The sequence below is a fragment of the Pseudophryne corroboree genome, chromosome 8 (assembly GCF_028390025.1).
Source record: "Pseudophryne corroboree isolate aPseCor3 chromosome 8, aPseCor3.hap2, whole genome shotgun sequence".
Taxonomy (NCBI): Eukaryota; Metazoa; Chordata; class Amphibia; order Anura; family Myobatrachidae; genus Pseudophryne; species Pseudophryne corroboree.
Window position 1 is genome coordinate 381,903,109 of NC_086451.1, and position 25,718 is coordinate 381,928,826.

A 25,718-nucleotide genomic window follows, 5' to 3' on the forward strand; every position below is an offset into this window, starting at 1 on the left:
TCCCCCACGTCTCGTCTCTCGCTGTCTTCCCTATGCATCTTTCTCCTCCATGTATCATCTCTCGCTCTCTCCCCCACGTCTCGTCTCTCGCTGTCTTCCCTATGCATCTTTCTCCTCCATGTCTCGCTCTGTCCCCCATGTCTCGTCTCTCGCTGTCTTCCCTACGCATCTTTCTCCTCCATGTCTTGTCTCTCGCTCTCTCCTCCATGTCTCATCTCTCACTCTCTGCCCATGTATCGTCTCTCGCTCTCTCCCCCATGTCTCGTCTCTCGCTCTCTCCCCCACGTCTCGTCTCTCGCTGTCTTCCCTATGCATCTTTCTCCTCCATGTCTCGCTCTGTCCCCCATGTCTCGTCTCTCGCTGTCTTCCCTATGCATCTTTCTCCTCCATGTCTCGTCTCTCGCTCTCTCCCCCACGTCTCGTCTCTCGCTGTCTTCCCTATGCATCTTTCTCCTCCGCGTCTCGCTCTGTCCCCCATGTCTCCTCTCTCGCTGTCTTCCCTACGCATCTTTCTCCTCCATGTCTTGTCTCTCGCTCTCTCCTCCATGTCTCATCTCTCACTCTCTGCCCATGTATCGTCTCTCGCTCTCTCCCCCATGTCTCATCTCTCGCTCTCTCCCCCACGTCTCGTCTCTCGCTGTCTTCCCTATGCATCTTTCTCCTCCATGTCTCGTCTCTCGCTCTCTCCTCCATGTCTCATCTCTCACTCTCTGCCCATGTATCGTCTCTCGCTCTCTCCCCCATGTCTCATCTCTCGCTCTCTCCCCCACGTCTCGTCTCTCGCTGTCTTACCTATGCATCTTTCTCCTCCATGTCTCGTCTCTCGCTCTGTCCCCCATGTCTCCTCTCTCGCTGTCTTCCCTACGCATATCTTTCTCCTCCATGTCTCGTCTCTCACTCTGTCCCCCATGTCTCGTCTGTCGCTGTCTTCACTACGCATCTCTTTCTCCTCCGTGTCTTGTCTCTCGCTCTCTCCCCCACGTCTCGTCTCTCGCTGTCTTCCCTATGCATCTTTCTCTAACGTCCTAGTGGATGCTGGGGACTCCGTCAGGTCCATGGGGATTAGCGGCTCCGCAGGAGACAGGGCACAAAAATAAAGCTTTAGGATCAGGTGGTGTGCACTGGCTCCTCCCCCTATGACCCTCCTCCAAGCCTCAGTTAGGTTTTTGTGCCCGTCCGAGCAGGGTGCAATCTAGGTGGCTCTCCTAAAGAGCTGCTTAGAAAAAGTTTTTAGGTTTTTTATTTTTAGTGAGTCCTGCTGGCAACAGGCTCACTGCAACGAGGGACTTAGGGGAGAAGAAGTGAACTCACCTGCGTGCAGGATGGATTGGCTTCTTAGGCTACTGGACACCATTAGCTCCAGAGGGATCGAACACAGGCCCAGCCATGGAGTCCGGTCCCGGAGCCGCGCCGCCGACCCCCTTACAGATGCCGAAAAGCGAAGAGGTCCAGAAACCGGCGGCAGAAGACTTTTCAGTCTTCATGAGGTAGCGCACAGCACTGCAGCTGTGCGCCATTGTTGTCACACACTTCACACCAGCGGTCACGGAGGGTGCAGGGCGCTGCAGGGGGCGCCCTGGGCAGCAATGAGAATACCTTGTTCTGGCTAAAAAATACATCACATATAGCCCTTGGGGCTATATGGATGTATTTAACCCCTGCCAGGTCTCACAAACTCCGGAGAAGAGCCCGCCGGAATAGGGGGCGGGGCCTATCTCCTCAGCACACAGCGCCATTTTCCTGCTCAGCTCCGCTGCGAGGATGGCTCCCAGGACTCTCCCCTGCACTGCACTACAGAAACAGGGTAAAAAAGAGAGGGGGGGGGCACTTTTTTTGGCGTTTTTGATATATATTAAGCTGCTATAAGGGAGACAACACTTCTATAGGGTTGTTCCTATATATTTATAGCGCTTGGGTGTGTGCTGGCAAACTCTCCCTCTGTCTCCCCAAAGGGCTAGTGGGGTCCTGTCTTCGATAAGAGCATTCCCTGTGTGTCTGCTGTGTGTCGGTACGTGTGTGTCGACATGTATGAGGACGATGTTGGTGTGGAGGCGGAGCTATTGCCGGTAATGGTGATGTCACCCCCTAGGGAGTCGACACCGGAATGGATGGCTTAATTTATGGAATTACGTGATAATGTCAACACATTACAAAAATCAGTTGACGACATGAGACGGCCGGCAAACCAGTTAGTACCTGTACAGGCGTCTCAGACACCGTCAGGGGCTGTAAAACGCCCTTTACCTCAGTTGGTCGACACAGACCCAGACACGGACACCGTATCTAGTGTCGACGGTGAAGAAACAAACGTATTTTCCAGTAGGGCCACACGTTATATGATCACGGCAATGAAGGAGGCTTTACATATCTCTGATACTGCATGTACCACAAAAAGGGGTATTATGTGGGGTCTGAAAAAACTACCTGTAGTTTTTCCTGAATCAGACGAATTGAATGAAGTGTGTGATGAAGCGTGGGTTAACCCCGATAGAAAACTGCTAATTTCAAAGAAGTTATTGGCATTATATCCTTTCCCGCCAGAGGTTAGGGCGCGCTGGGAAACACCCCCTAGGGTGGATAAGGCGCTCACACGCTTATCAAAACAAGTGGCGTTACCGTCTCCTGAAACGGCCGCCCTCAAGGATCCAGCAGATAGGAGGCTGGAAACTACCCTGAAAAGTATATACACTCATACTGGTGTTATACTGCGACCAGCCATCGCCTCTGCATGGATGTGCAGTGCTGGGGTGGTTTGGTCGGATTCCCTGACTGAAAATATTGATACCCTGGATAGGGACAGTATTTTACTGACTATAGAGCATTTAAAGGATGCATTTCTATATATGCGAGATGCACAGAGGGATATTTGCACTCTGGCATCGAGAGTAAGTGCGATGTCCATATCTGCCAGAAGAAGTTTATGGACGCGACAATGGTCAGGTGATGCGGATTCCAAACGGCATATGGAAGTATTGCCGTATAAGGGGGAGGAATTATTTGGGGTCGGTCTATCGGATTTGGTGGCCACGGCAACAGCCGGGAAATCCACCTTTTTACCTCAGGTCCCCTCCCAACAGAAAAAGACACCGTCTTTTCAGCCGCAGTCCTTTCGTTCCTATAGGAACAAGCGGGCGAAAGGACAGTCATATTTGCCCCGAGGCAAAGGAAAGGGTAAGAGAGTGCACCAAGCAGCTTCTTCCCAGGAGCAGAAGCCCCCCCCCGGCTTCTGCAAAGCCCTCAGCATGACGTTGGGGCTTTACAAGCGGACTCAGGGGCGGTGGGGGGTCGACTCAAGAATTTCAGCGCACAGTGGGCTCACTCACAGGTGGACCCCTGGATCCTGCAGATAATATCTCAGGGTTACAGGTTGGAATTCGAGAAGTCTCCCCCTCGCCGGTTCCTAAAGTCTGCTCTGCCAACGTCTCCCTCAGACAGGGCGACGGTATTGGAAGCCATTCACAAGCTGTATTCTCAGCAGGTGATAGTCAAGGTACCCCTCCTACAACAGGGAAAGGGGTATTATTCCACACTATTTGTGGTACCGAAGCCGGACGGCTCGGTAAGACCTATTCTAAATCTGAAATCTTTGAACCTGTACATACAAAAATTCAAGTTCAAGATGAAGTCACTCAGAGCAGTGATAGCGAATCTGGAAGAAGGGGACTTTATGGTGTCCCTGGACATCAAGGATGCTTACCTGCATGTCCCAATTTGCCCTTCACATCAAGGGTACCTCAGGTTCGTGGTGCAAAACTGTCATTATCAGTTTCAGACGCTGCCGTTTGGATTGTCCACGGCACCTCGGGTCTTTACCAAGGTAATGGCCGAAATGATGTTTCTTCTACGAAGAAAAGGCGTATTAATTATCCCTTACTTGGACGATCTCCTGATAAGGGCAAGGTCCAGGGAACAGCTGGGGGACGTAGTAGCACTAACCCAAATAGTGCTGCAACAGCACGGGTGGATTCTGAATTTTCCAAAATCTCAATTGACCCCGACGACACGTCTGCTGTTCCTGGGAATGATTCTGGACACGGTTCAGAAAAAGGTGTTTCTTCCGGAGGAGAAAGCCAAGGAGTTATCCGAACTTGTCAGGAACCTCCTAAAACCAGGGAAAGTGTCTGTGCATCAATGCACAAGAGTCCTGGGAAAGATGGTGGCTTCTTACGAAGCGATTCCATTCGGCAGATTCCACGCACGAACTTTTCAGTGGGATCTGCTGGACAAATGGTCCGGATCGCATCTGCAGATGCATCAGCGGATAACCTTGTCGCCACGGACAAGGGTGTCTCTTCTGTGGTGGTTGCAGAGTGCTCATCTGTTAGAGGTCCGCAGATTCGGCATACAGGACTGGGTCCTGGTGACCACGGATGCCAGTCTGAGAGGCTGGGGAGCGGTCACACAGGGAAGAAACTTCCAGGGAGTATGGTCAAACCTGGAGATGTCTCTTCACATAAATATACTGGAGCTAAGAGCGATTTACAATGCTCTAAGCCTGGCAAAACCCCTGCTTCAGGGTCAGCCGGTGTTGATCCAGTCGGACAACATCACGGCAGTCGCCCACGTAAACAGACAGGGCGGCACAAGAAGCAGGAGAGCAATGGCAGAAGCTGCAAGGATTCTTCGCTGGGCGGAAGATCATGTGATAGCACTGTCAGCAGTGTTCATTCCGGGAGTGGACAACTGGGAAGCAGACTTCCTCAGCAGACACGATCTACACCCGGGAGAGTGGGGACTTCATCCAGAAGTCTTCCACATGATTGTGAACCGTTGGGAAAAACCAAAGGTGGACATGATGGCGTCTCGCCTCAACAAACAACTGGACAGGTATTGCGCCAGGTCAAGAGACCCTCAGGCAATAGCTGTGGACGCTCTGGTAACGCCGTGGGTGTTCCAGTCAGTGTATGTGTTTCCTCCTCTGCCTCTCATACCAAAAGTACTGAGAATTATACGGCAAAGGGGAGTAAGAACGACACTCGTGGCTCCGGATTGGCCAAGAAGAACTTGGTACCCGGAACTTCAGGAGATGCTCACGGAAGATCCGTGGCCTCTACCTCTAAGACGGGACCTGCTTCAGCAGGGACCGTGTCTATTCCAAGACTTACCGCGGCTGCGTTTGACGGCATGGCGGTTGAACGCCGAATTCTAAGGGAAAAAGGCATTCCGGAAGAGGTCATTCCTACACTGGTAAAAGCCAGGAAGGAGGTGACTGCACAACATTATCACCGCATTTGGAGAAAATATGTTGCGTGGTGTGAGGCCAGGAAGGCCCCCACGGAGGAATTTCAATTGGGTCGATTCCTACATTTCCTGCAAACAGGATTGTCTATGGGCCTCAAGTTGTGGTCCATTAAGGTTCAAATTTCGGCCCTGTCGATTTTCTTCCAGAAAGAATTGGCTTCAGTTCCTGAAGTCCAGACTTTTGTAAAAGGAGTACTACATATACAGCCCCCGGTTGTGCCCCCAGTGGCTCCGTGGGACCTTAATGTAGTTTTGGATTTTCTCAAATCCCATTGGTTTGAGCCACTCAAATCGGCGGATTTGAAATATCTTACATGGAAAGTAACCATGCTACTGGCCCTGGCTTCAGCCAGGAGAGTGTCAGAATGGCGGCTTTATCGTATAAAAGCCCATATCTGATTTTCCATTCGGACAGGGCAGAACTGCGGACGCGTCCTCATTTTCTGCCTAAGGTGGTGTCAGCGTTTCACCTGAACCAGCCTATTGTGGTGCCTGCGGCTACTAGCGATTTGGAGGATTCCAAGTTGCTGGACGTTGTCAGGGCATTGAAAATATATATTTCAAGGACGGCTGGAGTCAGAAAATCTGACTCGCTGTTTATACTGTATGCACCCAACAAGCTGGGTGCTCCTGCTTCTAAGCAGACGATTGCTCGTTGGATTTGTAGCACAATTCAACTTGCACATTCTGTGGCAGGCCTGCCACAGCCTAAATCTGTCAAGGCCCATTCCACAAGGAAGGTGGGCTCATCCTGGGCGGCTGCCCGAGGGGTCTCGGCATTACAACTCTGCCGAGCAGCTACGTGGTCGGGGGAGAACACGTTTGTAAAATTCTACAAATTTGATACCCTGGCTAAAGAGGACCTGGAGTTCTCTCATTCGGTGCTGCAGAGTCATCCGCACTCTCCCGCCCGTTTGGGAGCTTTGGTATAATCCCCATGGTCCTGACGGAGTCCCCAGCATCCACTAGGACGTTAGAGAAAATAAGATTTTACTTACCGATAAATCTATTTCTCGTAGTCCGTAGTGGATGCTGTGCGCCCATCCCAAGTGCGGATTGTCTGCAATACTTGTACATAGTTATTGTTACAAAGAAATCGGGTTGTTATTGTTGTGAGCCGTCTGTTCAGAGGCTCCTACGTTGTCATACTGTTAACTGGGTTCAGATCACAAGTTGTACGGTGTGATTGGTGTGGCTGGTATGAGTCTTACCCGGGATTCAAAATCCTTCCTTATTGTGTACGCTCGTCCGGGCACAGTATCCTAACTGAGGCTTGGAGGAGGGTCATAGGGGGAGGAGCCAGTGCACACCACCTGATCCTAAAGCTTTATTTTTGTGCCCTGTCTCCTGCGGAGCCGCTAATCCCCATGGACCTGACGGAGTCCCCAGCATCCACTACGGACTACGAGAAATAGATTTATCGGTAAGTAAAATCTTATTTTCTCCTCCATGTCTCGCTCTGTCCCCCATGTCTCGTCTCTCGCTGTCTTCCCTATGCATCTTTCTCCTCCATGTCTCGTCTCTCGCTCTCTCCCCCACGTCTCGTCTCTCGCTGTCTTCCCTATGCATCTTTCTCCTCCATGTCTCGCTCTGTCCCCCATGTCTCCTCTCTCGCTGTCTTCCCTACGCATCTTTCTCCTCCATGTCTTGTCTCTCGCTCTCTCCTCCATGTCTCATCTCTCACTCTCTGCCCATGTATCGTCTCTCGCTCTCTCCCCCATGTCTCATCTCTCGCTCTCTCCCCCACGTCTCGTCTCTCGCTGTCTTCCCTATGCATCTTTCTCCTCCATGTCTCGTCTCTCGCTCTCTCCTCCATGTCTCATCTCTCACTCTCTGCCCATGTATCGTCTCTCGCTCTCTCCCCCATGTCTCATCTCTCGCTCTCTCCCCCACATCTCGTCTCTCGCTGTCTTCCCTATGCATCTTTCTCCTCCATATCTCGTCTCTCGCTCTGTCCCCCATGTCTCCTCTCTCGCTGTCTTCCCTACGCATATCTTTCTCCTCCATGTCTCGTCTCTCACTCTGTCCCCCATGTCTCGTCTGTCGCTGTCTTCACTACGCATCTCTTTCTCCTCCGTGTCTTGTCTCTCGCTCTCTCCCCCATGTCTCGTCTCTCGCTGTCTTCCTTTGAATTGGTATTATTTTGTGATCACGCCTCTTCCCCATGAAGCCACTTCTCTACATTTTTGGCACGCACCTACGGTACGCACTGCCCGTATTTTATATATGGGGGAGCACCAATGCTATTCCTTGCACACAGCACTAAAATGCATATAGATGAGACAGATTACATCCGGTACATACTGTATGGGGCGAATTCAATTGTTTTTTGGGCGGCCACCACTAGAGGGCGCCCAACGGCTGCAATTTAATTGTTCTGCCGCTTGAGCACATGGCGGCCACGGAGGACACATTAAATGTGTCCAAACTCGGCACTTTGGGAGTCCAAGGCAGGAGTTTAGATGGATTTAGTTTTACACGGTTAAACCCTGTCTGTTCGGGTGCAACATGCGTGATGTGCACAGGTGCCCAAACAACAATTGAATAGTGAAAATTGTTTGGACATCTAAACAGTCCTGTTTAGATGGGATATTTAGATGCCCAAAACAATTGAATTCCCCCCTATGTGTATAGATTGTGTACCTGTTTGTAGATGGGACTGTATATATCATGTACCTCTATGTGATCATTGTACCTTTGGCAGGGCCAGCACCATTTGGCTAGTGTGTATGGGCGCTGGTATTTGATGGGCGGTGCTGAGTGGAACCAACAAATAAAGGCTGTAACAAGATGTGTGCTGCGCTTGTGGGGCACTCACTCCATGCTCACCTATGTTGGATCTGCCGGGCTAGGGCTGGAGCCGCATGTCCTGGGCCTATCCCTTATTTCCCGCCATCCCCCCTCCTGTGTCGCTCGCTCCCCTTCCCTTGACCCGATGACTGGGAATAAGATCCGCTCCCTCTGCCGGGATCACAAGCTGTGCGTGGAACTGCTTGAGTCCAGGGAGGAGGCCACAACTGGGATTGGCACCTTCACCCGGGGTGGCAAGGGCTTTGTCAAACACCAGCTTATCTGTCCCACCTCCCTGAAAGGCGGTGGCAATAGGGAGTCCAAGCCTGGCAGTCTCTACCCCGTACACAAGTACATTTTAAAGGACAATATCCGTTAGCTGTCCACCGTCATCCAGAGCTGCAGCAATAGCCAGGAGGACAACCACGGTCAGTGCCTCACACCTCTGCTGGCTGCCATTCATGTGATTGGTAGCGGATTTTGCAGCAGCTGCGCCTCTCTAGTGCCTGAGAGGTGTCAGCTGGCTGTAGTGGCCAAAATAACACGCCAAACCATTAATGTGTAAATATACAGTGTGTGTGTTTTATATATATATATATATATATATATACACAGGTACACCACCGATTTTCCGGCATCCTCGGTTCCAGTGCCGTGCCGGATTATCGATTTTGCTGGATTAACGGTGGAAACTAATTTTGCACCTCCAGAACATTTCTAAAGCAATAAATAGTAAAATATATGCTACAGTATAATATTAATTAATGAATAAACACAGTAGTGTATGCAAAACTGTTTATAAGCAAAACAGGTATCAGGCTCAGGCTGTGTGTTCCGCCCATGTGCGGTACTTGCTGTGACCTTGGACGCCATAACAGCCCCACTGATGCTTGCTGTGTCACATGCAGTGTCCGTGGAAGCTGTACCCACTGACACTTGCGCGTATTGCGTGTTACGCCCATGCGCAGAAAATGTTCCGGATTAAAGGATGTCCCTAACCCCCTTTAATCCGGACAAATCAAAATTGTCCGGATTAAAAGAGGTTCCGGATCATCGGTTGCCGGAAAATATATATATATATATATACATACATACAGTGGGGCAAGAAAGTATTTGGACAGCCACCGATTGTGCAAGTTGACCCACTTAAAAAGATGAGAGAGGTCTGTAATTTCCATCATAGGTACACAAAAAATTGGGGGGAAAAACCTAGGAAATCACATTGTATGATTTTTAAACAATTTATTTGTATATTCTTGCGGAAAATAAATATTTCGACAATCAAAAAGTTTAACTCAATTCTTTGTAATATAACCTCGGTTGGCAATTACAGAGGTCAAACGTTTCCTGTAGTTCTTGACCAGGTTTGCACACACTGTAGCAGGTATTTTGGTCCACTCTTCCATGCAGATCTTCTCTGGATCTGTCATGTTTTGGGGCTGTCGCCGGGCAACATGAACTTTCAACTCCCTCCACAGATTTTCTATTGGGTTGAGGTCTGGAGACTGGCTAGGCCACTCCAGGACCTTGAAATGCTTCTTATGGAGCCACTCCTTAGTTGCCCGAGCGGTGTGTTTGGGGTCATTGTCATGCTGGAAGACCCAGCCACATTCCATCTTCAATGCTCTTACTGAGGGAAGGAAGTTTTTGCCCCAAATCTCACGATACATGGCCCCATTCATCCTCTCCTTACTACGGATCAGTCGTCCTGTTCCCTTTGCAGAAAAGCAGCCCCAAAGCATGATGTTTCCACTCCCATGCTTCACAGTGGGTATGGTGTTCTTGGGATGCCATTCATCATTCTTCTCCCTCCAAACACGGCGAGTGGCGTTTATACCAAAAAGTTTGATTTTGCTCTCATCTGACCACATTACATTCTCCCAATCCTCCTCTGGATCATCCAGATGGTCACTGGCAAACGTTAGACGGGCCTGGACATGTGCTGGCTTAAGCAGGGGGACCTTTCGAGCGCTGCAGGATTTCAATCTATGACGACATAGTGTGTTACTAATGGTCACCTTTGTGACTGTAGTCCCAGCTCTCTTGAGGTCATTGACCAGGTCCCCCCCGTGTAGTTCTGGGCTGATTCCTCACCGTCCAAAAGATCATTGATACCCCACGAGGTGAGATTTTGCATGGAGCCCCAGGTCGAGGGAGATTGTCAGTGATCTTGCATTTCTTCCATTTTTTAATAATTGCGCCAACAGTTGATCTCTTCTCACCAAGCTGCTTGCCTATTGTCGAGTAGCTCATCCCAGCCTTGTGCAGCTCTACAATTTTGTCCCTGGCGTCCCTAGACAGCTCTCTGGTCTTCGCCATGGTGGAGAGGTAGCAGTCTGACTGTTTGAGGGTGTGGACAGGTGTCTTTTATACAGATAACCAGTTCAAACAGGTGCCATTATTACAGGTAACGAGTGGAGGATAGAAGAGCTTCTTAAAGAAGAAGTAACAGGTCTGTGAGAGCCAGAAATCTTGCTGCTTGGTAGGTGTCCAAATATTTATTTACCACAAGAATATACAAGTAAATTGTTTAAAAATCATACAATGTGATTTCCTATTTTTTTTCTGTCCCTCACAGTTGAAGTATACCTATGATGGAAATTACAGACCTCTCTCATCTTTTTAAGTGGGTCAACTTGCACAATCGGTGGCTGTCCAAATACTTTTTTGCCCCACTGTATATATATATCAGACAATAAATATTCAATCCCTGCGCAGCGTGTCCGTGTTTTCCAGAGATTTTCTTTAGCAAAACTCCCCAAATGCAGCTCAATCCAGCTCCAAGCCAAGGAGCAATGGTTATTGGTGCTAAGAAAAATCAGGAGAGCGCACTTGTAAGTTTAAAAGTAATCACTTTATAAAAGAGAGTAATATCCACATCAGGGGGTAATATCAGGGGATGACGAAAACTGTGATTGGTCGAAACGTGTTGGGCATGGTTACTGACTGGACGTTGTGACGTCACCAGCCGGGTCCGGAGCTGGCTAGAGAGACAGAGCTGGACGGAGCACAACAGTGACAGTTTCTATTATACTGAGCTTGGATCTCAAAACTTTAATGTATGTGGAATTTACTCTCTTTTATAAAGTGATAACTTTTAAACATACAAGTGCGCTCTCCTGATTTTATATATACATATATATATATATATATATATATATATATATATATAGTCAATGTCCTCAGACCGGCACTCCCAAAACTGTACACATAAACTCCGGTGCCCTCAAATCCAATAGTGACACAGAGCAAAAAGCAAATAGCGGCACTCAGAGATTTAAATGTGAAAAAATTGTATTTCAAATCAGTAACATGAAAGCTCCAACGTTTCGGGGCTCAGCCGCCCCTTTGTCAAGGTGCATGTAACAAACAACTGGGCATAAACTTACCTAAATACCCCAAGAAGCCCGCCACCGTGCGCCGCGCCGTCCGGGTCCCGGCGTGTCCGTCCCGGCTCAGGCGCCTTCCATACGCGTCATCATAGGCGCCGCGTCGGGTTGCCATGGAAACAAGGTCGCCCGGCCCGGCGCCCCGTCTGCGCTGGAATAACAGAAAGTACACAATGAGAATTACAGCTCCCCTATACCACAACGTTTAAATGCTACACATAAACCTATTAGGCGACGTATAAGCATGAATATCACTGTCTGTCCAAAGCGGATCCCTGCTATTTACATTACATATTATCACTGCGCTGCAGGTATAATCCAATCGCTGTCAGTCCCACCCGGGATTGCTACAGAGTAACATATTATCTTACTGTCACGGGAGGTGGTTCTAGCCATCCCCTAGATACACGGGCTCAGAGAAATATTACTAATCAGAACACTATTGGTGCTCAGAAAGATGCTGGTAGGGCACACCGACTTCCACCCAAATAAAGGAAAGAAGACGTGGTCTAATATAAGGGTGCCCAGGTGTTGTTCTAGGTCTCACACGGGGCCGAGGTGCAAGTGCAACCCAGACACACTAATTTAAACGTGTATTAAAGTGCATCCTTCACCGTGTCCTACCCACTAAAAACCCCTTATTCTCCTAAACTTGCTAAGAGCGTTTACCACCCCTAATCAACATAAATAAACATACCCCTAAATGATTAACCCTATCAGGGAGTGTACTGTAGTGCAGAAATATTATCAAAAAAGTGCTGATATGCTAAGCTGAAAGTGCCGAGTGCGCCCACGTCGTGTATGAACAAATAGTCACCTTACCCCAGCGAGGTGTACAAATTCATGCAAGGTAGTGCAAATATGCTAGTACTGCATATACATCCCACGGACTGTGTAATAAAAGTGCCACTGAGCTGTGCAAAAAACGGTTACAGTTCTACGGGGCATTCAGCCCCCATGCAGTGTAAACATTAAATTAGTCTCATTATCTAACATACTAGTCACCCAGTGCACTCTGGTCCTAGAGCACACACCTACCCCAATATACCACTATTAGTGACCACGGCTGCTCCCCCTTGGTGAAGGCCCTGACGTAACTTTATAGAACCAATTTTAAAGCACTTATATTAAACATCTTCTAATTAAAACACACTCCATGGCATGATTTCATTCAAGCCTCGTGGGCTAATGGTGTCCAGTTCGTATATCCACTTGGCTTCCAGGCGTCGTAGTTTCCCCTCTCGGTTCCCGCCCCTGATGCTTTTAGGGACGTGATCAATGATAAATTGCTTGAGATCCCTCATATCATGGCCTTTATCAACAAAGTGCTTTGCGACTGGCTGGTCCGCTCCTTTCCCTAACAGGGCCTGTTTAATGGCCGACCTGTGCAAGGCCATCCTCTCCCTCAGTATTCTGCTCGTCTTTCCCACATAGTACATTTTACAGGGGCATGTTATAACGTATACCACATGTGACAGTGCACACGTCATCACATGTCTCATGGTGTACGTTCGATCGCTGTGTGGGTGCTTGAACCGGGTCCCTACAATCATATGGGTACAGGTAGTACATCTCAAGCATTTGTAACATCCTGGGGGTCTGCTTAAAAAGCTAACGGAAGCCGACTGGTTAGACTGAAAACCTGTAATGTCTGTTCGGACCACCTGATCCTTGATGCTCCTGCCCCGGGTGAAGCACATCAGGGGCCGAGTGTCCTTCAGACTGTGTAGTTGTTTGTCTGTGGAGACCAGTGGCCATAATGCCCTCACTGCCCTGGGTAGCACCGTGCTTGATGTATTGTGCCGACTGACAAAAGGTAACATGGACTCCTGGGCCTTCTGTCTCTGAGCCATCAGTTTGTTCCTTGGGATGGACATAACTTCACACTTTTGTGCCTGTAGTGTCTTAAATTCATATCCCCTCTCTACAAACTTGCTAATCATACTGTCCAGGACTTCTTCCACTTTAGAGCGATCGCTGGTAATCCTACTAGCTCTTATCATCTGAGAGCAAGGAAGGCCCCTCTTGAGGGACCTGGGGTGATGGCTATTGGCTCTCAGGAACGTATTTTTGTCCGTGGGCTTTGTAAAAAGGCTAGTGGCAATAATACCTTCCATCAGTGACACTTGTACATCGAAGTAGTTCACAGAGGTTGTGCTGACCTGGACCGTATACTTGATGGGAGAGTTGCCAGAGTTGATGGCATCCAGGCTCTGTGTGAACAATTGTTGGGATCCCGTCCACAGAAAGAATAGATCATCTATGAACCTGGAAAAAAGTGCAATGTGCTGTGCAAACTCTTGCTTGTTAAAAACACTTCCTTCTCCTCCCTAAACATAAAAATATTTGCAAACGAGGGGGAGACGTTGCTCCCCATTGCACACCCCATTTCTTGACGATAAAAGCGGCCATCAAATAAAAAATAATTCCTGGTCAATGTCAGCTCCAGCAATTTTAGAAAGAAATCCTGGTCCAGAGACGTCACATTTTCCTTCAGGAGAAACTCCTTCATGGCATCCAGGCCCGCTGCATGGGGTATACTAGTGTACAGGTTACAAACGTCTACTACGCACAAGAGGGTGTTAGCGGGCAATGTGCCAATGGCATTTAATCTGTTGAGGAAACTTGTTGTGTCCTTAATGTATGTGTCCTGTTTCATTACCAGTGGCTGAAGTATACTATCAAGGAAAACGGATATTGGGTGGTAAATGGATTTTCTGGCCGAGATGATGGGCCGGCCTGGGGGCCTCTGTGGGTTCTTATGTATCTTGGGGACTGTAAAAAAATACAGGGACCTCTGGATGTTCCTGTTTTAAAGATTTACACAATTTCGGGGAAATCACACCACGGAGAAGCGCATCATCCAGTAGATCGTCCAGCTCTTTCTTATGTCTTATACTGGGGTCCTGATGTAAGAGCTCATATGTGTCCGCATTAAATAACTGGCTGTGAATCTCGGACCTGTATGCCTCGGTATCGAGGAGAACTATCCCCCCACCCTTATTGGCTGGGCGGATAATGATGTCCTCGTATTTGCTCAAATTCTCAAGAGCTATCCGCTCTGCTTTGGTCATGTTACAGTTGATTTTGTGATCTACTTGATTAAACCTGCTCATAGACTCATCCAGAAGTCGGACAAAAGATTTGATGGACGGGTTTCCTGAAGTCGGATCAAATGTGGATTTATGTCTGGTTTGTAAAAATTGTTGATGTACAAGGTCCATATGAGGGATGTTGCTTGGTGATCCTGATAGAATTTCCTAAGCCTGAGCTTACGTGCAAGTTTGTGCAGGTCTACCTTCCACATTAATTCATTATAGTGATTGGTGGGGACAAAGGATAAACCTTTTCCTAGAACCCCAAGTTCATCCTCGGACAGGGTTCTGGTGGATAGATTATAAATCAATGACTTCTCTTTATGGAGGCTCCTCTGGTTCCTTGCGTTCTGCCCGCCCCTGCGGGTGGGCGTCCTCGACGGCCTTTTTCTTTCTCCTGATCGGATGGAGTCTCCCTGGGCGGGCCCTAAAGGGACCCTAGTTGCTGGAGACGGACCCTCAGAGTCCTGGGGGGCTGACTCGTTGTCACTATTGGAGGTCACGGAGGTCTTTTGTTGTTGCTCTCCTTCTCCGCCAGCTATTTTTGGCCCTGGCGTTATACGGTCTATGCTCCCCTGGCGTACCGCCCATGAGCCATCTATAGACCCTATTGGAGTCATAGTCCTCTTTGACTATAGCAACTTTGTTCCGCTTGAACCTCACCAGGTCCCGTCGGTAATTGTCGCATTGTGCCTTCAATTTTGTGAGCCAGTCCTGGCTCAAGTCCTCCTGTAATATCTGGGAATGTTCACTTTCAAAAAAGGCGATCCTCTCACGTGTTAAGGTAAGCTCTCTTCCTGACTCCTAAACCACCAGCAACATCAGGTCCATACTGCACTTATTGAGGATGTCAATCTACTTTTTACAGAAGTCTGGATTAAATCGGCCGATGGTCGGTACATTGCGTACCCTAAAGCCTCTCGGGATCAACTTTTCCCTGTAGTATTCAAAAAAGGAAATGCCGTGTAGTAGGAAGTCAATCTCCCTGCGTTTTAATTTTAATAGCTTGTGGTAGACATCCTCGCTGGACCCAATCTTTTCATGACCTGCCAGGCGCTCCTTAAACAGGAGATGAACCGCATCATCGTCGGTGAAGCTGTACAATTCCAAGAGGTCAGCCTGCATACCTCTGCACCCCCTGTCGCTCTCCACACTGGGACTAGACATGATGCAGTTAAAATGCTGTAATCCACATAAAACCAAGTGCAAATAGTGCCAGTAAAGTGCCAAACTGCAAAACAAAAGTGCACGTGCAAGACTGCTTCCTTGGGCAAAAGATAACTGAACCATCAGATGAAAAACAGCAAAGGGTAGGGTTGCCGTGTCTCACTTCGGGGCCCCCACTTACTGTCCCTGGGGTAACCCCACCACTAACAGTCAATGTCCGCAGACCGGCACTCCCAAAACTGTACACATAAACTCCGGTGCCCTCAAATCCAATAGTGACACTGAGCAAAAAGCAAATAGCGGCACTCTGAGATTTAAATGTGAAAAAATTGTATTTCAAATCAGTAACATGAAAGCTCCAACGTTTCGGGGCTCAGCCGCCCCTTTGTCAAGGTGCATGTAACAAACAACTGTGCATAAACCTAAATACCCCAAGTAGCCCGCCACCGTGCGCAGGGCCGTCCGGGTCCCGGCGTGTCCGTCCCGGCTCAGGCGCCTTCCATACGCGTCATCAGAGGCACCGCGTCGGGTTGCCATGGAAACAAGTTTGCCCGGCCCGGCGCCCCGTCCGCGCTGGAATAACAGAAAGTGCACAATGAGAATTACAGCTCCCCTATACCACAACGTTTAAATGCTACACATAAACCTATTAGGCGACGTATTTCTGAGCACCAATAGTGTTCTGATTAGTAATATTTCTCTGAGCCCGTGTATCTAGGGGATGGCTAGAACCACCTCCCGTGACAGTAAGATAATATGTTACTCTGTAGCAAACCCGGGTGGGACTGACAGCGATTGGATTATACCTGTGATAATATGTAATGTAAATAGCAGGGATCCGCTTTCGACAGACAGTGATATCCATGCTTATACGTCGCCTAATAGGTTTATGTGTAGCATTTAAACGTTGTGGTATAGGGGAGCTGTAATTCTCATCCCTGGCAACCCGAATCGGCGCCTCTGATGACGCGTATGGAAGGCACCTGAGCCGGGACGGACACGCCGGGACCTGGACGGCGCGGCGCACGGTGGCGGGCTTCTTGGGGTATTTAGGTAAGTTTATGCACAGTTGTTTGTTACATGCACCTTGACAAAGGGGCGGCTGAGCCCCAAAACGTTGGAGTTTTCATGTTACTGATTTGAAATACAATTTTTTCACATTTAAATCTCCGAGTGGCGCTATTTGCTTTTTGCTCTATATATAATAAATATATATATATATATATATATATATATAGTGCAACTTATAAGACGCCAACTTAGCACTTTTTCACCTGTGGGGCTAGGTATTGGTGGGGAGGGATGGGGAGGTTTAGCTGAAGATTTGCCTAGGGTGCTGAGAAATCTTGCACCGGCCCTGATGACAGCTGATTGGTAGGTACTTTCTCTATCTCACTCCAAATGTTGATACATTTCTCCCCAGTTACTTGTGACAGGAACCTACAAACCATAAACCCTTTCCCCATTGGGTCAAGCCTGTCTGTAATAGGCCAACACTGTCCATAACCACTGACCCCACCCACCAAAGAACTGCTAAAGGAGGAGCTGAAAACCTGTCCCAACCAAGGGGCTTCTCAGTCAAGCTTTACTTTTCCTATGTCCTTGCTGGGAGTAGTCCGTGGGAGAAAAGAAATGGAAGCCGCACTCGGACTATCTTAAGCTGGCCATACACTTGTCCGATATGGCCTCTTTTCACCCGATTCTGATGGATCGGGCCAGGTGAAAACTGGCCAAATCGCAGGTGTTTGACATCTGGTCCGATCCAATGCGCGGTCCCGTGCGCATAGGGGCTGAGTCTGTGGTCGGACATGCTGCACATAGGATAAGTTGGAATCGCAGCCATCAGGTGCACATCGCGGCTAGTTTTTTAGAACCTGCGATATATCGCATACGATTTCTCGTATGTCTTCACTTGAGTGGCTTTTCTCTGGAAACGCAGTAGGAGCATGTGATAAATCGTATGAAAAAATGGCACATGAAGTACCAAATCCAAATGGGATGGAAGCACTCCCAGGGAGGTGCAGGGAGAGTTCAAGGGAAATCGGATCCGACTTGTGCCTCAGACAAGTCGCAGTAATGTATGGGGGCCTTTAGTTCTGCTAACTGATTCTAGGATGCATGGGGGGACTGCAGGGGGGCAGATATAACATGTGCAGAGAGAGTTAGATTTGGGTGAGTTATTTTGTTTCTGTGCAGGGTAAATACTGGCTGCTTTATTTTTACACTGCAATTTAGATTGCAGATTGAACACACCACACCCAAATCTAACTCTCTCTGCACATGTTAAATCTGCCTCCCCTGCAGTGCACATGGGCCCTCATTCCCAGTTGTTCGCTCGCTAGCTGCTTTTAGCAGCTTTGCACACGCTAAGCCGCCGCCTACTGGGAGTGAATCTAAGCTTTGCAGAATTGCGAACGAAAGATTCGCATAATTGCGAATAGAAATTTCTTTGCAGTTTCTGAGTAGCTCGGGACTTACTCTGCCACTGCGATCAGTTCAGTCAGTTTCGTTCCTGGTTTGACGTCACAAACACACCCAGCGTTCGCCCAGACACTCCCCCGTTTCTCCAGCCACTCCCGCGTTTTTCCCAGAAACGGCAGCGTTTATCCGCACACACCCATAAAACGGCCAGTTTCCGCACAGAAACACCCACTTCCTGTCAATCACACTCCGATCACCAGAACGAAGAAATTTCTTCGTTAAGCCGTGAGTAAAATACCTAACTTTTTGGCAAATTTACTTGGCGCAGACGCACTGCGAACGTTGCGCATGCGCAGTTTTCGACAAATCGCTCCGTTGCGAAAACCACTAACGAGCGAACAACTCGGAATGAGGGCCATGGTTTTGCCCAACTGGTAACAAAATTCCTGCTGCGATCAACTTGGAATTACCCCCCATGTTCACTAGAACATTTGTTTGGGTGGAATTACCAGTAAAAGACATTATTAACATTTTGGTGAAAGGTAAAATAATACCCATGTATCCTGTGTTGACCATGTAATTAATGTACTTACGCAAAGCAGAACTGCTTACAGTCTAGGCAACATAATAAAAATCTGTTTATTAAATATAGTACAACATTAAAAAATGCCACATTGTAAATAGATGGGTGCAGTGGCTACAGTCGTACAGTGGCCCCTTAATTAGTGGATATGTGCCCCCAGTCCTATGGCAAGTTACTTAGAAATAATATACTTTGTTTTTTAAACCAAAGGACAAAGTTAATTTTCTGCATTTAAATGAATTCTTTACTTGTGGACATGTGAGTTATGTGCTTATTTTATTTTTGCTCATTAGGCAGAATGCAGCGGATCGTGTTTGTATTCTGTGACAGCCAGCAGCCGTAGTTTCTGCATTTCAAGGGTCGTGTGACATCTGCACTTAACGCAATATGATTACTGGATTTTAATGGCGTATCTTTTAATAAAGCAGTTCTGTAAATAAAGATTATAGGGCAGCCTGTTTTCTTGGGGCGAGCTGAAACAGATTATTATTTCTGTACATCAAAGCAAGCAGCAAATTCCTCTAATTACAGCCTGGGTGTTCCAAATTACAATGTAGTAGTGCGGACGCTGGCTGCATGCTAAATGTTGTGTAGTGTTCTCAGCCAAATGCTGCCTCTCTCTCCCAGTTTATCTGCAGGGATGCAATGCCGCTACAGGTACTCAATACTATTACAGCAAATTATACCCCTTTCACATCGCAAAAATAACCCAGTATCGACCCGGGTCAGTGTGCGATGTGAAAGGGCCCCATGAGAATTCCCGGGTCGCCTGACCCGGTAATTGAACCGGGTAATAAGAAGGGTTATTCCCGGGTTGAATATAGTGTCAGTGGCAGCGTAAACGGATTCCCGCGTTGATGGGACCCATTTACTATATAGGGAGAGGCGCCGCGGAGATGAGCTCATCTCACAGCGCCGCCTCCGCCATCCCGCCACTGTGGCAACCGACTTGGCATATTGCGCCAATGCCGGATCCCACCCGGGAAGGACTCGTTTCCAATTCCTGAGTGGGATCCAGCATCGGAGATCTGAAAGGGGTATACTGTAAGTTACTATGCAAATCTGCACTGGTACTTCTGAAAATATTGCAATAATATGTTTTGAAGTAAGTTGTGGCAGCATCCGGAGGGTAATAAAACAAAGAAGTACCGATTTTTTCACAAGAAGCATTGCAAATAAATATTACATAAATAAATGAGAGATATGCGGTTCGGTCCTCCAGAAATCTGAATACACCCGTATTTTGTGGATCCGAACTGAACCAAAACCCGGACCGGATCTCTCAAGGAGATCTGATCCGAACCGATTCAGAATTCAGATTTTTAAATCCAAATTTCTGGATTTGGATTGCAAAAATGACATGATTTTAACCTTTTTTTTCTAGATTTTTTTAAAATCTATGATTAGAGATTTTTTTTAAATTGATTTCAAACCGAAACAAAATCTGAACTGAAACACTTGAGGGTTGTTTTGCACAACCAAAACCAAAACACAAGGATGAAATTAGAACCAATACGAAATCCAAAACGCGGGGGTCCGTGCACATCTCTAATATAAATGCAAAACTACTATATACAGCATTTCATTAAAACTGCAGCATAAGAAGTCTGGTAAAAGTCAATCTATCAAGTCAGATTTTTTTTTTTACCTATTTAGTTAAAAAAGACACGTTCTGCATTCTCGAGAGTCACAAACAAGTGCTTGAGTGAGATGACTTCTAATCCAGTTTGGTTGTGTCAGTCAAGTAGGTTATCTGCACCTGTCCTTTTCATACGAGGCTGTCCTGAGTGGGTGATCAATCTCTGGGCAAGAAATTCTGTCTGTTTGCTGTGCTGATTGTTCTTCTCCTATGTGGAATAAGAAGACGGTGACATTGACACAGAGGGCTGTGGGACAAAGAAGAGTTTTAGGGATGGAAAGCTATTGGGTGCTGTCAGATCTTACAAACTTCTCTCAAGAATACGTTTATAGATGAAAACCTTCCACTTTTCAACTCCCAACGTTGGGACCCCTCTGCACATCAGTATTACTTGCAGACACAAGCTCTGTGAATTTTGGAAGTCACAGAATAATGGGCCTAATTCTGAGTTGATTGCAGCAGCAAATTTGTTAGCAGTTGGGCAAAACCATGTGCACTGCAGGGGGTGGGGGGTGGAGGGGGGCAGATATAACGTGTGCAGAAAGAGTTAGATTTGGGTGGGGTGTGTTCAAACTGAAATCTTAATTGCAGTGTAAAAATAAAGCAGCCAGTATTTACCCTGCACAAAAACGAAATAACCCACCCAAATCTAACTCTCTCTGCACATGTTATATCTGCTCCCCCTGCAGTGCACATGGTTTTGCCCAATTGCTAACAAACTTGCTGCTGCGATCAACTCAGAGTTACCCCCAATATTAGGAGCATATTCCAAAACTGAGTCAATTTAATGAAAGTAGCTAATGAAATCATAAAGGTTTTTCCCCCCTTCAATTGTAACCTTAGAACTAGAGATGTACAGGTTTGGATTTACTCTGTTCGTTTCACAAAACTGAGCTCAAGTTTGGATTTTGGCCGATTTATCTTATTGGCTATCCAAAACATGTGAGAGCTGATAACCAATAAGATGCAGTTTTTGCGATCAGAGTAAAACCATGTAAATCCGAGTTAATCTGAACCGAGAAATCTCTACTTCAACAGGTTATGCTGCTGGGAGGGGGGGGGGGTTAGGTGCGGGAGGGAAGGTAGGGATAGACAGTGGCGTCACAAGGGGAGTGTGGCCCGCTCCCGGGTGTCACCCATCAAGGGGTGACACCAAAATGCTGGCTCCTGCTCAGTGACAAGAGCCGAGTGCTGCACTGTTACAATATGTGCAGCACTCGGCTCCTGGCACTGTGTAGGAGCCAGCACTGCAGGTACAGCACTCCCCAGGAGGCAGCCCGCACCTCCCAAACCCCGCAAGTGACGAAAAATGGGTGTTGGGACGTAAAGCCTCGTCCCCTTCTCGCAAAGCCCCCCCCCTTTTTGGACCCCATATGACATGAAAACAAGGGCCGGGACATAAAGCCACGCCCCCTTGCCATGAAGCTCCACCCATTTTTCGCACCCGAACCGGGTGTACAGAGGGTAAGTGACACCTCTGGGGTTAGGCACTAAGGAGAAGGTCAGGGTTAGGCTGAGGGGAGGGAGAGTAGGCACTAAGGGGGGAGGGTTAGGCTGTTGGGGGGGGGTAGGTTAGGGTCAGACAAATAATAAATAGACACCTACACCTGTACATTATTATTTTTTTGCAATAGAGAGCCTGGAATTGAATGATGTGGCACCAATGGTTGCAGATAGCTAAAGATGGTGGCACTATGATGTACAGGGCTGGCTCCTTGCCTACTAGCAAGAAATTTTGAAGGTCCCACCCCTCAATGTGCACACCTTTGGCGTGCACATTGAGAGGGGGGAAAGAGGGCGTGGCCTTGCAACTTTATATTATATCAAGCTATATATATATATATATATATATATATATATATATATATATAGAAGCACTCACTCTCCCAGCTCATTGGAGAAAACAAAACAAGCCAGCACTCACGGTTTAGATGAAGAATCAAAGAGAGGATTTATTCCATATCAAGGCAACATGTGAAGATACAGGCACAGCCCGACAGCTGTTTCAACCGATATAGGTCTTCCTCAGGGGCTACAAGAGCTGCATATAGTGCTGGAATATAAACATGTATTGGCACCAAAATCCAAGTAAGCATCACCCAATGGGAGGAGAAGGAGGCGGGATGAGTCCTGTATGCGGCTCTCCCGTTTCTTACTCCGTCATGTCATCGCCAATGTAACCAAAGCCGGCGCCTTGCCTAGCAACGGCTCAGGTGCGCTGTGCGCGAAGGGGAGAAATCCCAGTGCAGCCATGTCTGAGCTTACACAGGGGGTAAGGACGGGGGAAAGAAAGTTGAACAATGTACAATCATAAACAATAATGAACAATACTAAACAATGAGGCAACAAAAGTAACATAAAAAATCTGACAGCAGAGTTGAAAAATGGAAAACAAAAAAACATAAATATAGGGGGATGTGAAAGTATGTACCGCTGGAGCCCAGCCATGAACAGGTGTCACATCTAACTGTTATTATAAACAATGCTGTATGAGGAGAACAGAGTAATATAAATCTCAATAAAAATGCACCCATAAAGTGGCCCAAAGCCATAGCCAGAAATTGGCTGAATGAATAACTGCAACAATTATCAAATAGTCCTCAATATATTGTAGTACTGTCAGCAGATAGTGACACAAATAGTAATAAATGACACACAGCGGTGTCAATGTGAGTGGAGTACCCAGTAATGCATCAAAACTGCAGAAAGACATAACCACACAGTGGTGTATCAAAAACTGGACTGAAAATCAACCCAAAGCATAGATGGACAGGGCATTGCAACCGTGACTATGGACTGCACGCCATAGTAAGTGTCAGGTAACAAAAGGAAGAATGATAGCCAAATTACTAGTAAAAAGAGAAAGAAAAAGAAAAAATGGAAAAGACTGCTGGTGCCCAGGTGCAAACAGGTGACGGGTAGATAAAATGTGGTGAGAACAGGTATCTATGTGGTCAGTACTGTAGGAAAGGGAAGTGATCAGTCGAATATATGCGAGTGACTAAAGAGCGCCCATCAGGTAGCCCAAAGCCGCATATGGCTGAGTGATAAAAGTACAGCACCCAGTATTCCCAGGTTGTCCCCAACACTGGTACTGACTGGGCCCAACACTGCTTAGTTTCCAAGATCGGACGGAATTGGACGTCGTCCAGTGTGGTATGGCTGTAGAGATCACTTTATTGCCACTTCCTAGGCCAAAAAGGTACTACCCGTTGTTGGGCCATGCTAATAATAATAGCAAGGAATGAGACGTGGCAGTAAAAGATATTAAAAGATGAAGAAAAAGTCGCTACCACAACCCATGTAGTGACCATAGGATCAACCACATCAGAGAATCATAACATAATTTCTCTGACGTCCTAGTGGATGCTGGGGACTCCGTAAGGACCATGGGGATAGACGGCTCCGCAGGAGACTGGGAACATCTAAAGAAAGATTTAGGTCTATCTGGTGTGCACTGGCTCCTCCCCCTATGACCCTCCTCCAAGCCTCAGTTAGATTTCTGTGCCCGGCCGAGCTGGATGCACACTTGGGGCTCTCCTGAGCTCCTAGAAGAAAGTATAGTTTAGGTTTTTCATTTTACAGTGAGACCTGCTGGCAACAGGCTCACTGCAGCGAGGGACTAAGGGGAGAAGAAGCGAACCTACCTAAGTGGTGGTAGCTTGGGCTTCTTAGGCTACTGGACACCATTAGCTCCAGAGGGATCGCACACAGGACCCGACCTCGTCGTCCGTTCCCGGAGCCGCGCCGCTGTCCCCCTTACAGAGCCAGAAGCAAGAAGGTCCGGAAAATCGGCGGCTGAAGACTTCTGTCTTCTCCAAGGTAGCGCACAGCACTGCAGCTGTGCGCCATTGCTCCTCATGCACACCACACACTTCAGTCACTGATGGGTGCAGGGCGCTGGGGGGGGGGGGGGGGCGCCCTGAGCAGCAATATTAACACCTTGGCTGGCAAAACTGACACCATATATAGCCCCAGAGGCTATATAGGTGTAAATTACTCCTGCCAGAATAACACAAAAAGCGGGAGAAAGCCCACCGAAAAAGGGGCGGAGCCATCTCCCTCAGCACACTGGCGCTATTTTCCCTCACAGCTCCGCTGGAAGGATCGCTCCCTGGCTCTCCCCTGCAGTCCTGCACTACAGAAAGGGTAAAAAAGAGAGGGGGGGCACAAATTTAGGCGCAGTATAATATATATATGCAGCTATAAGGGAAAACACTCTTTATAGGTGATATCCCTGTGGTATATAGCGCTCTGGTGTGTGCTGGCATACTCTCCCTCTGTCTCCCCAAAGGGCTTTGTGGGGTCCTGTCCTCTGTCAGAGCATTCCCTGTGTATGTGCTGTGTGTCGGTACCGCTGTGTCGACATGTATGATTAGGAAAATGAGGTGGAGGCAGAGCAAATGCCTGTAAATGTGTTGTCAGTCACCCCCTGAGGGGTCGACACCTGTGTGGATGGACTTATGGAAGGAATTACGTGACAGTGTCAGCTCCTTACATAAAAGGTTTGACGACATAGGACAGCCGGCTACTCAGCTTGTGACTGTTCCAGCGTCTCAAATGTCATCAGGGGCTTTAAAACGCCCGCTACCTCAGATGGCAGACACAGATGTCGACACGGATACCGACTCCAGTGTCGACGACGATGAGACTAGTGTACCCTCCAATAGGTCCACCCGTTACATGATTGAGGCAATGAAAAATGTATTACACATTTCTGATAGTACCCCAGGTACCACAAAAAAGGGTATTATGTTCAGTGAGAAAAAACTACCAGTAGTTTTTCCTGCATCTGAGGAATTAAATGAGGTGTGTGAGGAAGCCTGGACTTCCCCCGATAAGAAATTGATAATTTCTAAACGGTTATTGGCAGCGTACCCTTTCCCGCCAGAGGATAGGTCACGTTGGGAAACGTCCCCTAGGGTAGATAAAGCGCTTACACGTTTATCAAAACAGGTGGCACTACCGTCTCCGGATACGGCCGCCCTAAAGGATCCTGCTGATAGAAAGCAGGAGGCTACCCTAAAAGCTATATACACACACACGGGCATTATATTGCGACCAGCGATTGCATCAGCTTGGATGTGCAGTGCTGCTGCTGCGTGGTCAGATTCCCTGTCGGATAATATTGATACCCTGGATAGGGACACTATTTTGCTGACAGTAGAGTATATAAAGGACGCGGTCTTATACATGCGTGATGCACAGAGGGATATTTGCCGGCTGGCATAAAAAGTAAGCGCAATGTCCTTTGCCGCCAGAAGGGGGTTATGGACTCGGCAGTGGTCAGGTGATGCCGATTCAAAAAGGCACATGGAAGTTTTGCCTTATAAGGGGGTGGAACTGTTTGGGGATGGTCTTTCAGACCTCGTTTCCACAGCTACGGCTGGGAA

The 25,718-nt window shown here is 47.8% G+C and overlaps 1 pseudogene; it reads right to left on the reverse strand.

The window, feature by feature from the left end:
* Positions 1–23,375: 23,375 nt before the first annotated feature.
* LOC134953575 (5S ribosomal RNA) lies at positions 23,376–23,495 on the reverse strand (annotated as a pseudogene).
* Positions 23,496–25,718: the final 2,223 nt, after the last annotated feature.